Below are 14,613 nucleotides of genomic sequence, written 5' to 3' on the forward strand. Positions count from 1 at the left end.
AAATACTTCAGGTCCCCCTTGCTTTCAGTAAGCAAGCAAGGTTGTGTCATCTGTATAGTGTAGGTTGTTTATGAATCTTCCTCCAATCTTAATGCCACATTCTTCTTCATAGAGTACAGTTACAAGAATTATTTGCTTAGCATACAGACTAAATAACTATGGAAAAGGAGTACACCCTAGATGCATACTCTTCTTGTTTTTAAACTACATTATGTTGCCTTGTTCCATTCAGACAGCTAGGTATAGATTCTACATGATCATGATTAAGTGTTTTGAGAATTTCCATTCTTTTCAATGTTATCCATATTTTGTTTTTATATACACCACCAAGGGTCTTTGTATATCCACAGATCCAATAAAACACATATAGACATGTTTCTGATATTCTTTGCTTTCAGCTAGGATCTTTCTGACAGCATCAAATATATCCCTGCTACCACAGCCTCTTCCAAACCTAACTTTTGTTGGAGACCAGAATGCAAAAAAAAAAAAAAACCCATTATATAAAAATAGAAAGAAAACCAGTAAGATGTGCACAAATGTCCAAAAGAGAAAAGGAGAAGGAGGGAATTACTAGAATAGCAGGATTTGATGGGAAGATAGAGGGGTGAAAGGACAGGAAATATCTAATGGGGACCTGAAAAGACTGAGTAAAAGTAGACATAGATAAATAGCGATTAATTGTATAATACACAATGTATACCAATTATTGCATGAAATACAATGTAAATAAAGGATGTGTAAAACAAAGTGTATATGAATGAATTCTGAGGCTCCGTCTAACATACTTTGGACATGTAGTGAGGAGAGACCGGTCCTTGGAGGGGGACATCATGCTTGAGAGGGTGGAGGGACAGCATAGGAGAGGAAGGCCCTCTATGAGGTGGATTGATTCAGTGACTGGGATAATTGGGATGGGAGTGTTGGAGACAGTGCGGTTGGCACAGGACAGCGCGGAGTTTAGGGCTGTTGTACATAGGGTCGCTATGAGACGCAGGCGACTCGACGGCACATAACAACAACATAACAACATATGAATGAAACACAATGTATATGAATTTTGTATTAAAATAAATATTAAATAATTTTTTAAAAGGAAAAAAGTTGGAAACAATGGTAGTCTGAAAGAATAGGCTAGGTGACAGAAATGAAACTAGAGAGAAAACTGTTGCATTTTGTACATTCAATTATTTATTCCTAGAAAATACCTTTTTAAAAAAACACTAAAAGCAGCTTTACACTTAGACCTCACCTGACAGACTGTCCAGGAATCAGATTCACTACATCTGTGGAAAGAATCCCTGGGTAATCTCAATATCAGCAGTCAGATTGGATCGGATGCTGACTGTGGAATAGACCACCACTCATTCATATGCCAGTTCAAATTGAGATGGAAGAAGATTTAAACAAATCCACAAGAACCAAAATATGATACTGAGACTAGGCAGTTTAAATTTAAAAACTATCTTAAGAATAGGTTTGAAGACACTATACATAAAATGAATAGTCATTATAAAAACAAAGAAGAAAGAAAGAAAACCAAAATAGCTGTCAGAAGAAACTATGAAAATTGCATTAGAACTCCAGAAACTAAGGCAAAAGGAAGAAATACTGATGTAAGAGCTGAACAGATTTCAAATGGCAGCTTGATAAGACAAAGCAAAGTTTTAAAATTAAATGTGCAAAGACCTGGAGTCAGAGTATAAAACAAGGAGAACTTGCTGGCTGAGTTTCTCAAACTGAAAGAACAGAGGAACAAATTCAAGACTTAAGTTGTAATATTTAGTGTCATGTTTAAAATACTGAATGATCCAGGAAGCAAGTAAAATATTGCTAAAAAATATCTAAAAATGGCTAGGGTACTGCTTTGGCACGGAAAATAAGCCTAGTGCGGAACTACTTCAGAGTGAGTCTGGTGGGATTCCCAGGTTCCCAGGACTGTGAGTCCTTGAAGAGGTTGCATGATATAGGTTTCTCCCATGGAATGCCTATGGTTTGTGCCTGGTCTTTCAGTTGTCAGCTGGGCACTTGGCCACTCAACCTTTAGGACTCTTACTCGGAAAATTCTTCCATAATAAGTAGAATACAAATCTGTAAGTAAAACAAACAAATGCAAATTCTTTCAAGTTAAACAAAAACTTAGTAAAACATGAGAAGCCATAAGAGAGAAATGAACAATCAATAATAAAACATGAGAAGAGGACATCTCTCCAGTGGAATTAAAATAATGAAAAGATTGATAATTTTCAGACTATGGTGTTGACATATCTAAAGAAAATAGCATACACAAAAACAATACTACACAACTTGGGAGAGTCTGGATGGCATTATGCCGAGTGAACTAAGTCTCCTAAGGACAAATACTGCATAAAAACTATTATTATAAAAATACAAGGATAACTAGTAAAACATGTATGGGAATTCAACAAGGGAAGCGGTATAAGAAAGAGGTAAGAATGGGTAGAAGAAAATCCACAGGGCTGTACAGTTTGGTGGGTGGAAGGAAGAGGTCAAGGAAATGGGAAGGATCAGGTAGTGGGGACTTGAAAAGATTGGGTAATGATGAGCAAGGTACAATAGTAACTGACTTTATAAAACATAATGCATGAAAATAATTGTGTGAAACACAGTGTGAATCAAGAATAGTGTGAAAAACAATGTATATTAACTTTGTGAGCAAACCAACATAAAATTAAAAAAAAACAAACAAACTAAAGAACAACTAGCAGAGTCCAGGAAACAAATAAAGGAACAACATAAAAGGCTAAAAAAAACAACTCAGAAAATGTTAAAATACGATGGGAGGACTGCTGAAACTGAAAAGCAAAGCACATGAGTTAAGAATTCAATAAAAATACTCAACAATAAAGTCAAAGAGACAGAAAACAGAGTAAGTGAAGTATTTATAAAGTTTTAAGAGAAAAAGAAGAAAGAAAAAGGAAAGTGAACAAACTCAAAAGATAATGTAGGGTTAAATTAATAAATGCAATATAATAATTATTAGAATCTGAGAGCAACATATTATTAATACAACTACAGAAATAATTTCCTATGAGATAGAGTTTCCCATGCGCGAACATAAAATAAGTGCACAAACATAGGAAGCCACATAAACTATAATCTTAAGAGATACAAAAATACCAACTTCAATATATACATGAATAAAATTCTTGAAAGCCAAAGATAAAAGGAAAATTCTGGCACTATTAAGATAAAAATATAATATACCAAGGAATTTCCACATTTATCAGGACAAATTCCTCCCTCAAAAAAAACACTACAGAGACCAAAAGATAATTGTGTAACATATGTTAAATATTGATTGAAAAACATTATCAACCAAGAATTGTTTACCATACAGAGTTGTCTTTCAAAATTGTGAAGCAAGACAATCTCAAACATACTAAAGTTCCATAACGTTTTGCCATTATTAAAATACTTGAACAAGTATTACTTAAGGAAGTACTCAAAATACAAAGACAAGATCATTAGGAAGTTAGCAGAAGAATGATGTCAGGCGGCCTTGGAGGAAGGAGGCAGAAGAAGCAGAGGGGGCCAGCTGACCCCAAAGATAATGGAGGCTGAGGATTTCTGGAAAGTTCTACTCTAGGACTAGTTGAACTGCAGTTGACACATCAGTCTGTGTGGATGCACAGACAATTGTTGAGTTTTTCAGGTGGGAAGTGGTTTTTGCTGCCTGTTTATTGAGCTTATGGTAATAAAAAAAATTGTATAAAAACACTCAAAAGTAATAGCAAAATGAATGAGATAAATCATGTTAATAATCTTTAATGTTAAAGTCACAAACACCCCATGTAAAAGGCAAAATATGACAGAGGATAAACAAACATATGATCTATCCTTCTTCTGTCTAAAAAAAAAAAAAACATCCTATGCAACTAATGGGGGGGGTGGTACCAAAACAGAACAGGTTGGCTATAGTAATATAATGTTGTTGTTGTTGTTGTTAAGTGCTGTCAAGTTGTAGATAACTCGTAGAGACCCTATGAACAAAAGACCTAAACACTTGTATAACTTTCATTGTTTCTCCACATTCATAGAGTTTCCGGAGGCAAGCTAATTTGGAAGTGGATGCCACTCCTGCTTCCAAGCTTGTTTTAATTGGGAAGCTCCACCAAACACTTTCCCCCACGGGTAACCATTATCACATTTAACGCAACAGTGTCACAGTGTTTAGCATCACAGCATATACAAGTTAACCACTGTACAGTGAATGGACAGACCAGTGCTATGCCACTTAGAAGAATGTAATATTAGACTTAACAAAAATTAGACTTTAAATCACAATCTATTATGAGATAAAAGGAGACTGATCATAATAATAAAATACTCAATTTAGTAAGAAGATGTAACAATTATAAATATGCACTCACTTAACAGCAAAGTGCCAGAATAAGAAAGCAAACTAAAATGAAAGAAAAATAGGCAACTCTGCAGTAATAGAAGGGAACTTTAGTATACAACTTTTCATTATAGACAGAACATCTAAAAAGATCATCAAAGTCTTATAAGTGCTACTGTGGTTCTTAGGTGCCATTTAATTAATGTCAAATCATAGTTACCCCGTGTAAAAAGGAATGAAGCCCTAAAGATCCTGTGTCATCACAATCTCTGTTGCACTTAAAGCCATTGCTTCAGTTACTATACCAATCCATATAATTAAGGATCTTTCTCTCTTTTGTGGAGCTTCTACATTTCCAAGCATGATTCCCTTCTCTCAGAATATCCCCTCCTGGTAACTAAGAATATTAGTTATTATTGTTAGGTGGCATCTACTTTGCTCCGACTCATAATAAAATAAAACCATAAACCTATTGTTGTTGTTGTTGTTGTTATTGTTGTTATGTGCTATAAAGTCACCAACGACTCAGAGCGTCCCCTAAACCCTGCTCTATCCTGTACCAGTCTCACTATTGCCAACATACCCCCATTACACCTGACACGGAATCAATCCAGCTTTTTGAGGGTCTTCCTCTCCTGCACTGTCCCTCTATCATCCCGAGCATGATATCCCTCTCCAAGGACTGATCCCACCTTGCAACATGTCCAAAGTATGTCAGATGAAGCCTCAGAATTCTTGACTCCAAGGAGCAGCCTGGCTTCACCCTCTTCAGGACAAACTTGTTTGTTCTTCTAGCAGTCCATGGTATATTCAATACTCTTCTCCAGCACCACAGTTCAAAGGCATCAATTCATCTTCTATCATCTGTAGTCCCTGTCCAGCTTTCTGATCTGTAGCAAGTAACTGCAAAGACCATGGCCTGTATCAGGCACATCTTAGTCTCCAGACAGCCATTGTTGCTCTTCAGTACTTTGGAGATGTCTCTGACAGCAGACTTCCCCAATGCAATTTGTCTTTTAATTTCCTGGCTGCTGTTACCAAGAGTGTTGATTGTAGAGCCAAGCAAACTGAAACTGTCAACAATCTCATTCTCTTCATTATCCATCATGATGCTGCCAATCAGCCCAGTGGTGAGAATCTTTGATTTCTTGATGTTGAGCTTCATATTGAAGGCTGCAGTCCTTGACCCTCTGTAGTAAGCTCTTCAGGTCCTCCTCAGTTTCAGCAAGCAGGGTTGTGTCATCAGCATAACTCAGATTGTTGATGAGTCTATCTACCTCCAATCTTGATGCCACTTTTTTCCTCATAGAACCTAGCGATAATCTGTTCTTCATACAGATTGAAAAGATACAGAGATAGGACACATCCTTAGTGCACGCCCTTCCCAAATTTGAACCATGCAGTGTTTCCTTGTTCTGTTCTGTCTAATGCCTCCTGTTCCAAGTATAGGTTTTGCCTAAACACAATCAAGTGTTCTGAGATCTAACTAATTTACATAAAACACTTCATTCAGCATCAGAACAATAAACATCATCCAGCATCCATGGATCATTTTCCAGAATAAATCACATGCTAGGGTATAAAACAAGTCTTTAAAAACATGTGTTGTGTTGTTGCTATGAGTTATTGGGTGGGATTTGACTGATAACTGACCCTCCAGAAGGTTTTCAGAAGCTAGAAATGACATGGAAAGAAATAGCTCACCTTTACCATTGAGTAGTTAGAGGATTCAAACCTCATGTCTTGGATTTAGCAGTTCAACTTCTTACCAATAGGCTACCAGTTATTGTTCTTATATGCCATAGAGTTGCCTATGACTCATAGTGACCCTATGTTCACTGTTCCTGAACTCTGCTCTGTCCTGAGCTAGCGTAACTGTCTTCAGCACACTTACCTTTATTATTCTAGTTTCTATGTCAATCCATCTCATACGTAGTCTTCATCTTCTACTCTGTACCATCTTGGGCCAGGTAAAATTCCTTCCCTCTAAACTTCCACTGGGATTTACAACACCCATGATATTAAAACAGCAAAGACCCTGAACCCAAATTAGTTACTGTAACCAAGTAAACAGCATCAGCAAAACAGATATAGAAGAGACATCATCCTCATGAGTGAAATTTACCCTACTGTGACAGCAGTGTGTTGTAAATGGCAGAACAGAAACACTAAATCAAAAGAAGATACAGAAGCTCAGAGACAATGACTTTCTCCAGAACTGCCTCAGAGAGAAATTGTTCCTTAAAGCTGGTACTTGGAATTCAGTCTTACAGCCTCTTAAAATCACAAGAGACTGGCAACAATGAGAAAAATCGACAGCAGTGCAATGCACTAGGCATCACAGAAGTGACTCAAGACCTGAGCCATCATATCAAGGGTTGACGGAGGGGAGGAAGGTGTTGTCCAGGCTAGGCATGGGCAGGGAGAGGTAGGGATGCTGGTAAAGCACGTAAGATATGGGACCAAGACGCACTCACCAAAGGGAGAAACTAATACTTCATCTATTTATTACTTCCATAATATAGAAGTGTCCTTCATCTGCTCCTTTCAGTAAAATGCTTGTCTATAAGATATTGTTCTAAAGCTAAACATTCAAAACTGTGGCAAACTCGAAAGAATGGGAATCCCAGAACATTTGATTGCGCTTATGTGAAACCTATACTTGGACCAGGAAGTAGTCATCAGAACAGAGATCTCCATCCTTTTCAATCTATATTCTGAATATATCATCTGGGAGGTTGGCTCTATAAGGAGGAATGTGGTATCAAGATTGGAGGTTCATCAACAACCTGCATTGTGTTGATAACACAACCTTGCTTGCCAAAACTGACAAGGATCTGACACAGTTGCTACCGAAGCTCAAGGACTGCAGCCTTCAATATGGATTGAAGCTCAATATAAAAAAAAACAAAGATTCTCACAACTAAGTCAATTGGTAGTATTATGATAGATGGAGAAGAGATTAAGATTGCTAACAGCTTCGATTTGCTCAGCTCCACAATCAGCACTCTTGGTACCAAAGCGAGGAAATAAAAAACAAAATAAAAAAACAAAACAAACTAATTTCATTGGGGAAAATCGACTGTCAGGAAGCGACTACTCCAGAGTACTGAAGAGCAAAGATATCAGTCTAGACACTAAGGTGTGCCTATGGTCTTCACAATTACTTGAAATTACATCAGAAAGCTAGACAATGAAGAATAGAAGAAGAATTGATGCCTTTGAGTTGCAGTGCTGGGGAAGGTTTAATATACCATGTACTGCTAAGAGTACAAACAGTTCTATCCGAGAGAGAGTGAAACCAGGCTGCTACTTGGAGACAAGGATTTTAAAGCTTATCTGGCATACTTTGGGCATGTAACAAGGAGGGATCAGTCCTTAGGGAGGGACAGTGTAAGAGAGGAAGACCCTAGATGAGATGAATTCAAGCAATTACTAAGGTAATGGGGCTAGGTGTGTCAGAAATTATGAAATTGGCTCAGGATAGAGAAGGGTTCAAAACTGTTGTACATAGGGTCGTTATGAGTCAGAGTTGACTCAACGGCACATACAGTTAACAACAAGAAGAAGGGTTGACCAGTCACTTCTGAAATAACAGAACTTCGAAAACCCTGTGTAGTAAGCTAACAGAGCAACCTGTCAAAATACATAAATTGTAAACAACATTTTCTATGATCATAATAGCTAAAACTCAAGAAAAGACTATAAGAGGAGAAAAATTAAACCAACAGAAACTAAATAATTCAAAGTAAACTGTTGGATCATAGAAGTTATAAAAATGAAATTAAAAAATATCTGGAATCAGATGAAAATACAACTTACCAAAACCTTTGGAACACAGAAAAAAGTGTTCAGAATGAAATTTATAGCAATAAATGTCCACATTTAAAAAGACCCAGAATTATTCATTCAAAACTTACAACTTGACAAATCAAAAATAAAGATGCCAAAGCCACTAAGAAAACAAAGATTTAACTGAAAAAGAAGTTTAAATGAGAAAGGCCAGTGAAAGAAGTATCAACGCAAGATGTTAACCAAGTTTCAATGCCACCAAGTTGAATCTGACTCACAGGGATCCTGTGAACAGAAGATCAGAACCTTGCCTTATCATGTATCATGTTCATCAAATGTGATTGGCTAAAGCCAATTGTTTACAGTCACTGTGTCAATCTGTTTCACTTATCCACCCCCTTTTCCCAGCATGATGTTCTTTTCTAAGGACTAGCCCCTCCTGACAACATGCTTAAAGTATGTGAAACTAAGTTTCACCATCTTTGTCTCTAAGGAGCAACCTGGCTTGTTGATTTTTTTTTTCTTCTTTTGGTAGCCTATGGGATAACCTTGAGAAGAATGGGAATCCCAGAACACCTGTTCTTTGTGCTTATGTGAAACCTATACTTGGACCAGGAGGTAGTCATCAGAACAGAGCAAGGAAACATTGCATCATTCAAAATTAGGAAAGGAGTACCTTAGAGATGTGTCCTGCCTCCATACCTTTTCAATCTATACGTGCAACAGATCATTCAAGGGTGTGGACTTTATCAGGAGGAGTATGGCATCAGAATCAGAGGAAGATTCATTAATAACATGCTTTATGTAGATAATGCAACCTTGCTTGCTAAAACTGAGTTGGATCTGAAGCATTTGCTACAGAGGGTCAAGGACTATAATCTTCAGCTCAAAATCAAGAAAGATTCTCACCACTAGGCCAATTGGCAGCTTCATGATAGATGGAAAAGCGTTTGTGATTGTTAACAATTTATGCTGTGTCAGCTCTACAATCAATGCTCTTAACACAAGCAGTCAGGAAATTAAAAGATTAATTGCATTGAGGAAGTCGGCTGTCAGGGACCTCTCTAGAGCACAGAGTAGCAATGATGGCAGTCTAGAGACTAAAGTGTGCCTGATGCAGACCATAAGCTTCGCAAATACATGCTATGCATTAGAGAGCTGGACAATGTCTAAGGATGACCAAATAATGGATGCCTTTGAGTTGTGGTGTTGTATTGAACATAGCATGGGCAACCAAGAGAACAAATAGGTCTATCTTGGAGCAGGGGAAACCAAGTTTTTCCTTGGAGGCAAGGATTTTGAAGCTCCATCTCACACACTTCGAGCATGTGGCCTTGAGGGACCTTTCTTGGAGAAGGACATCGTGCTTATAAGGGTAGAGGGACAGCCCAGGAAAGAAGGAAGACCCTGGATGAGATAGATTGACACACTAACTGGGGCAATGGGATTAAATGTGTCAGAATCTGTGAGTTTGGCTCAGGATAAGACAGGGTTTAGAGCTGTTCTACATAGGATAGAGTCACTATGAGTTGCAGGTGATTTGATGACACATAACAATAACAACAAAATGGGATATTTTAGTACCCTTCTCCAACATCACAACTCAAAGATATGGATTCTTGTTTTGCAATCTTTATTTTACTGTCTAACTTTCAGATGTAATTTAAAAACTATGGCTTAGATCAAGCATACCTTAGTCTTTTAAATTGCCATATTGTCTTCAGCACTTTAGAGGTCTTTCACAACGAATTTTATCCGGGTGAAATAAGTCCTTTGATTTTTTCCCCCCATTTGATTTCTTGACAGTTCTTATTATGGGTATTATTGTGATTTGTGAAAAAGGAAAGGGAAAAAATCATGGACAAATTCAATCTTCTCTCCATGTATCATGATGCTTCTTATTGGTCCAGTAGGATTTCTGTTTGCTTGATGCTGAGGTGCACACTATATCAAAGGGCTGTCTGTGATGTAATGCAACAAATATTTTAATTCTTCCTCACTTGCAGCAAACGAGGTTGTGCCATCTGCTTAAGGCATGTTGTTGATGAGTCTTCCTCCTATTCTGTTGCCATGTTCCTATTCATATGGTCCAGGTACTCAAATTAATTGATCAGCATACAGATCAAACAAGTATGGTCAAAGGATACATTCTGATTCACAACACATTTTTCCCTGGTTTTGAACCATGCAATGTTCCCTTGATCTGTTCAGAAAACAGTTTCTTGGTCTATATATAAGTTTTGCATGAGTAACATTAAGAACTGTGATTTCCATTTCTTCCCGATAGTAACCATAATTTGTTGTGATCACAATATCAAAAGTCTTTGCATTGTCAATAAAATACAGGTAAACATCTTTTTTTTCCTTTTCTCTGATTTCTTCCAATTTCACTTTGACATCAGCAATGTAAAAAATTCTTGTGTTATGGCCTCTTCTGGATCCAGCCTAAATTTCTGGCAGTCCCTGTCAATGTTCCATCTGTTTTTTAATAATATTCAACAAGATTTTACTTGGGTATGATAATAATGATATTGTTCTATAATTTTCACATTCTATAGGATCACTTTTTTTTTAGTATGGAAACAAATATGGACCTCTTCCAGCCAGTTTTCCAAATAGTTGTATTTGAATTTTCTACATTGACTAGTAAGTTTGTCCAGAAGAATAAACTGACATAGGGATTTAAAAAAAAAAAGTTAAAAACCACATGCAGAAAAGGCAAATAATGAAATTAAGGCATAAGATTGGTGACCTTACAACTCTTATAATAGAGATGAAGACCATAATTGAGTAATACAAAAAAATCTAACCCAACAAATTTGAAAGCCTAGATAAAATGTACAAATTTCTACAAACATACTACCTATTCAAATTAGCACAGAGGTAGAAAATTTAAACATATTCATAGCAAAAGAAGAGGATGATAGTAAAAAATATTTCAAAAACAACAAAGTTACAGGTCTTAAGTTCCAGGCTACCCTTGAGAAATGTGTCAAACACTCAAAGAAATTAAAATATATTCACAAAACAGAATACAGTGCAGTACTAATGAACAATAAATAATAAAATATGGTACAACATGGGAGTACCTAGAAAGCAACACGTTAAGTGAAATAACTCAGTTACAAAAGGAAAATACTGTGTAAGATCACTAACATATATAAATGTTCAAAAGGGGAAAGGTAAGGAAGAAAAGAGTCAGAAAACGGAAAAGGAAAAAATAACTAGGATAGTAAAGGTTGGTGGGATGATGGGAGTGAAGTAATATGAAAGAAGTAATGAAGAGTTGAAGAGACAGGGTAAGAAAAAGCATGCTGTTGTTGTTGTTATTGTTAGAAGTCATTGACCCAAGTAAAACTCAGTGACGCTATTAACAATAGATCTGAATCCTGTCCTATCCTGTGTCATTCTTATAATGTCTAACATCCTTAAGCCCATTGCTGTAGTCATTGTGTCAATCCATCTCATGAAAGGCCTCTCTCTCTCTTTCATTTACCATCCACATTTCCAAGCATGCTGTCTCTCTTCAAGGACTAGCTTCTCCTTACAATATGCCCAAAGTATATAAGCTGAAGCTATACCATCTTCACCTCCAATGAGCACTCTCACTGCACTTTCTTCAAGACCTGTCACTTTGTTCTTTTGGCAGTATTTTAAAAAAGCAAAGGCGATATGGGAATGGCCATATCTGACCTTTACCAACTTCATGAAGAGAACTGTCCCATAAACAGCATCAATAGCACAAAACCAATTCCCATGAGGTCAAACATGTCCCTCCACCCTCCTGCACCTCTTTTTACTGATCTCAACAACAATCCTACTGCTTTACTGCATCCGAAATCTGATTTGTTAGCTCACAGACCACATAGAACCATACTGGGAAAGTAATGAAGTTATAATCCGTGTGAGTAGCAGAATAAAGTCAGGACAGTTTCAGAAATGTGTTCACAGGCACCTCAGAGTTGAGCCTCAAAACTTAAGACCAGTTCTCAGCCCTGCCAATATTGCCTTCCTCACCCCAAGTTGTCCAACAAATTTGGGCAAAGGCTCTTAGTTCTGGTTCCAGAGATGTAGAGTACCAAGGTCCAATCTTATTTTTTCTGTTGTGACTGCTATACCTATCAATTCTCTTGTTTGCACTTTTCCTGGTCATGAATTTTCTTCTCTTCTTCACTGATGATGGGGAGGTTTCACTCTCCTTTTCTGATTGCTCAATTTAATGATAAGACTAGCCAGTTCTCCTGTGGATTGGTGAGACTAGCCAGTCTCATGGGAATTGATAGATAGCCAACCCTTCGTGAATAGGCTAGCATGTTCCATTTGCATATTCCCACTCATCTACAAAGCAAAGTCAAACTGGCTGGAAAATCACATTGAAAGATAAACCCTTCACAGTCTATTCAGTACTCTTCTCCAACACCACATCTCAAAGGCATCAATTTTCCTCCTGTCATCTTTATTTATTGTCTAGCTTTCAGATGCAAAGTAAATTATTGAAATCAACCATTCCTGAATCAGGCACAAAATAATTTGACAAACTGACATTGTTGCTTCTCAGAAATTTGTAGAGGTCCCTAACAGTAGACTTGCTCAATGCAATGCATCTCCTGATTTCTTGACTGCTGATACCAAGAGTGTTGATTGTGGATCTAAGTGAGATTAATTATTTACATTTTCCATCTTTTCTCCAACTGTCGTAAAGTTGCCTGTCTTGTCCACTGGTGAGAATTTTTGTTTTCTTGGTATTTATATATAATTCATATTGAAAGAAAAAGGTCTTTGACCTTTTTTTTGCAAGCACTTCAACTTTCAGTAAGTAAAGTTATGTCATCTTCTTAATCTAAGTTGTTGATATTCCACTTTCTTTTTCATAGAAACCAGCTTCCAGAATGATTTGTTCAGCATATTAATTTAATAGATATTAAGATAATATATACTCCTGATGCATACCTTTCTTAATTTTAAACCAGGCAGTATTCTTTTTTTGTTTGGTTGGTTGGTTTTTGTTTTGTTGTTTAGATCTTGTTGCTGCTGTTTGGGGTTTTGTTTGTTTTTTCTTAACAAAATCTTCCTGATCTAGGTGTGAATTTCACATGAGGAAAATTAACTGTTCTGGGATTCCCATTCTTTCAATGTTAGCCATAATTTGTCATGATCCACACAGTGAATGGCTTTGCATGGTCAAAAAAGCACAAATAGGCATTCGTCTGGTATTCCCTACACTCCTTCAGGATCCATCTAACATGAATAATGATATTCCTGATCTCAAGGCTAATTCTAAACAAAGCTTGAACTTCTGGCACTTCTTTCTCAACTGTTCTAGCCATTTGGGGATAAACTTCAGCAATATTTAGGATATTGTCCAGTAATTTCCACATTTTGTTGGACTGCCTTTCTTAGTAATTGGGACAAACATTAACTTCTTCCAATTGATTGTCAAGCAGATTGCTCCAACTTTTCTGGCATAGATAAAACACAATGTATATGAAAGACTGTATAAAACAGCATGTACTTTAATTTAAAAGCAAGGAAGTTTGAAATATAAAGAAGAAAAGACATAAGAAAAAAATATACCCCAATATTTCTTATGAAAGTGTATTAATTCTAAGACTATTCAGGGGTGCATAGATGTTGCTTATGAAACTGGAAGTCCACTTAAACAAAAACTAAAAGAATAAACCTTATTGCTATGTAATGATATTAAATCTAGAAAATAAAGTGCACCTAATCCAGGCCATGGTCTTCCCAATTACATGCTATGCATCAGAGAGCTAAACAATGGCTAAAGATGACAGAAGAAGAATTGATGCTTTTGCATTGTGGTGCTGGAGAAGAGTCTTGAACATACCATGGACTGACAAGAAAGCAAATAGGCTTTTCTTCGAGAGGGTGAAACAAAGTTTTTCCATGGAGGAAAGGATTTTGAAGCTCTCTCTCACCTACTTTGGGCACATGGCTAAGAGGGACCAGTTCTTGGAGAAGGACATCACACTTAGAAAGATGGAGGAAAAGAAGACACAGGATGGGATGAATTAACATGATAACTGGGGTGATGGGGTTAGGTATGTCAGAGTCCGTGAGACTGGCTCAGGATAGGGTAGCATTTAGAATTGTTGTAAATGGGTTCACTATGAGTCACTGATAATTAAATGACATATAACAAGAAAAACAATATTAGGTCATAAGAGATGAAGTAGTTAGCTTATATGTTTTCACTAAAAATGTAATTTTACTAAAAATGTAATTGTCATTTGGATGGTTATAAGAGACAAAAAAATATTCTCAGAGTTGTTGTTTGTTGTTATGTGCCCGCGAGTCGCTTGCAACTCATAGCAACCCTATGTATAACAGCCCTAAACTCTGCTCTGTCCTGTGCCAATCACACTGTCTTCAATACACCCATCCCGATTACCCCAGTCACTGAATCAATCTACCTCATAGAGGGTATTCCTCTCCTG

The sequence above is a fragment of the Elephantulus edwardii genome, unplaced genomic scaffold, assembly GCF_000299155.1.
Source record: "Elephantulus edwardii isolate Elephantulus edwardi_28Jun2011 unplaced genomic scaffold, EleEdw1.0 scaffold00136, whole genome shotgun sequence".
NCBI classification, from domain to species: Eukaryota; Metazoa; Chordata; class Mammalia; order Macroscelidea; family Macroscelididae; genus Elephantulus; species Elephantulus edwardii.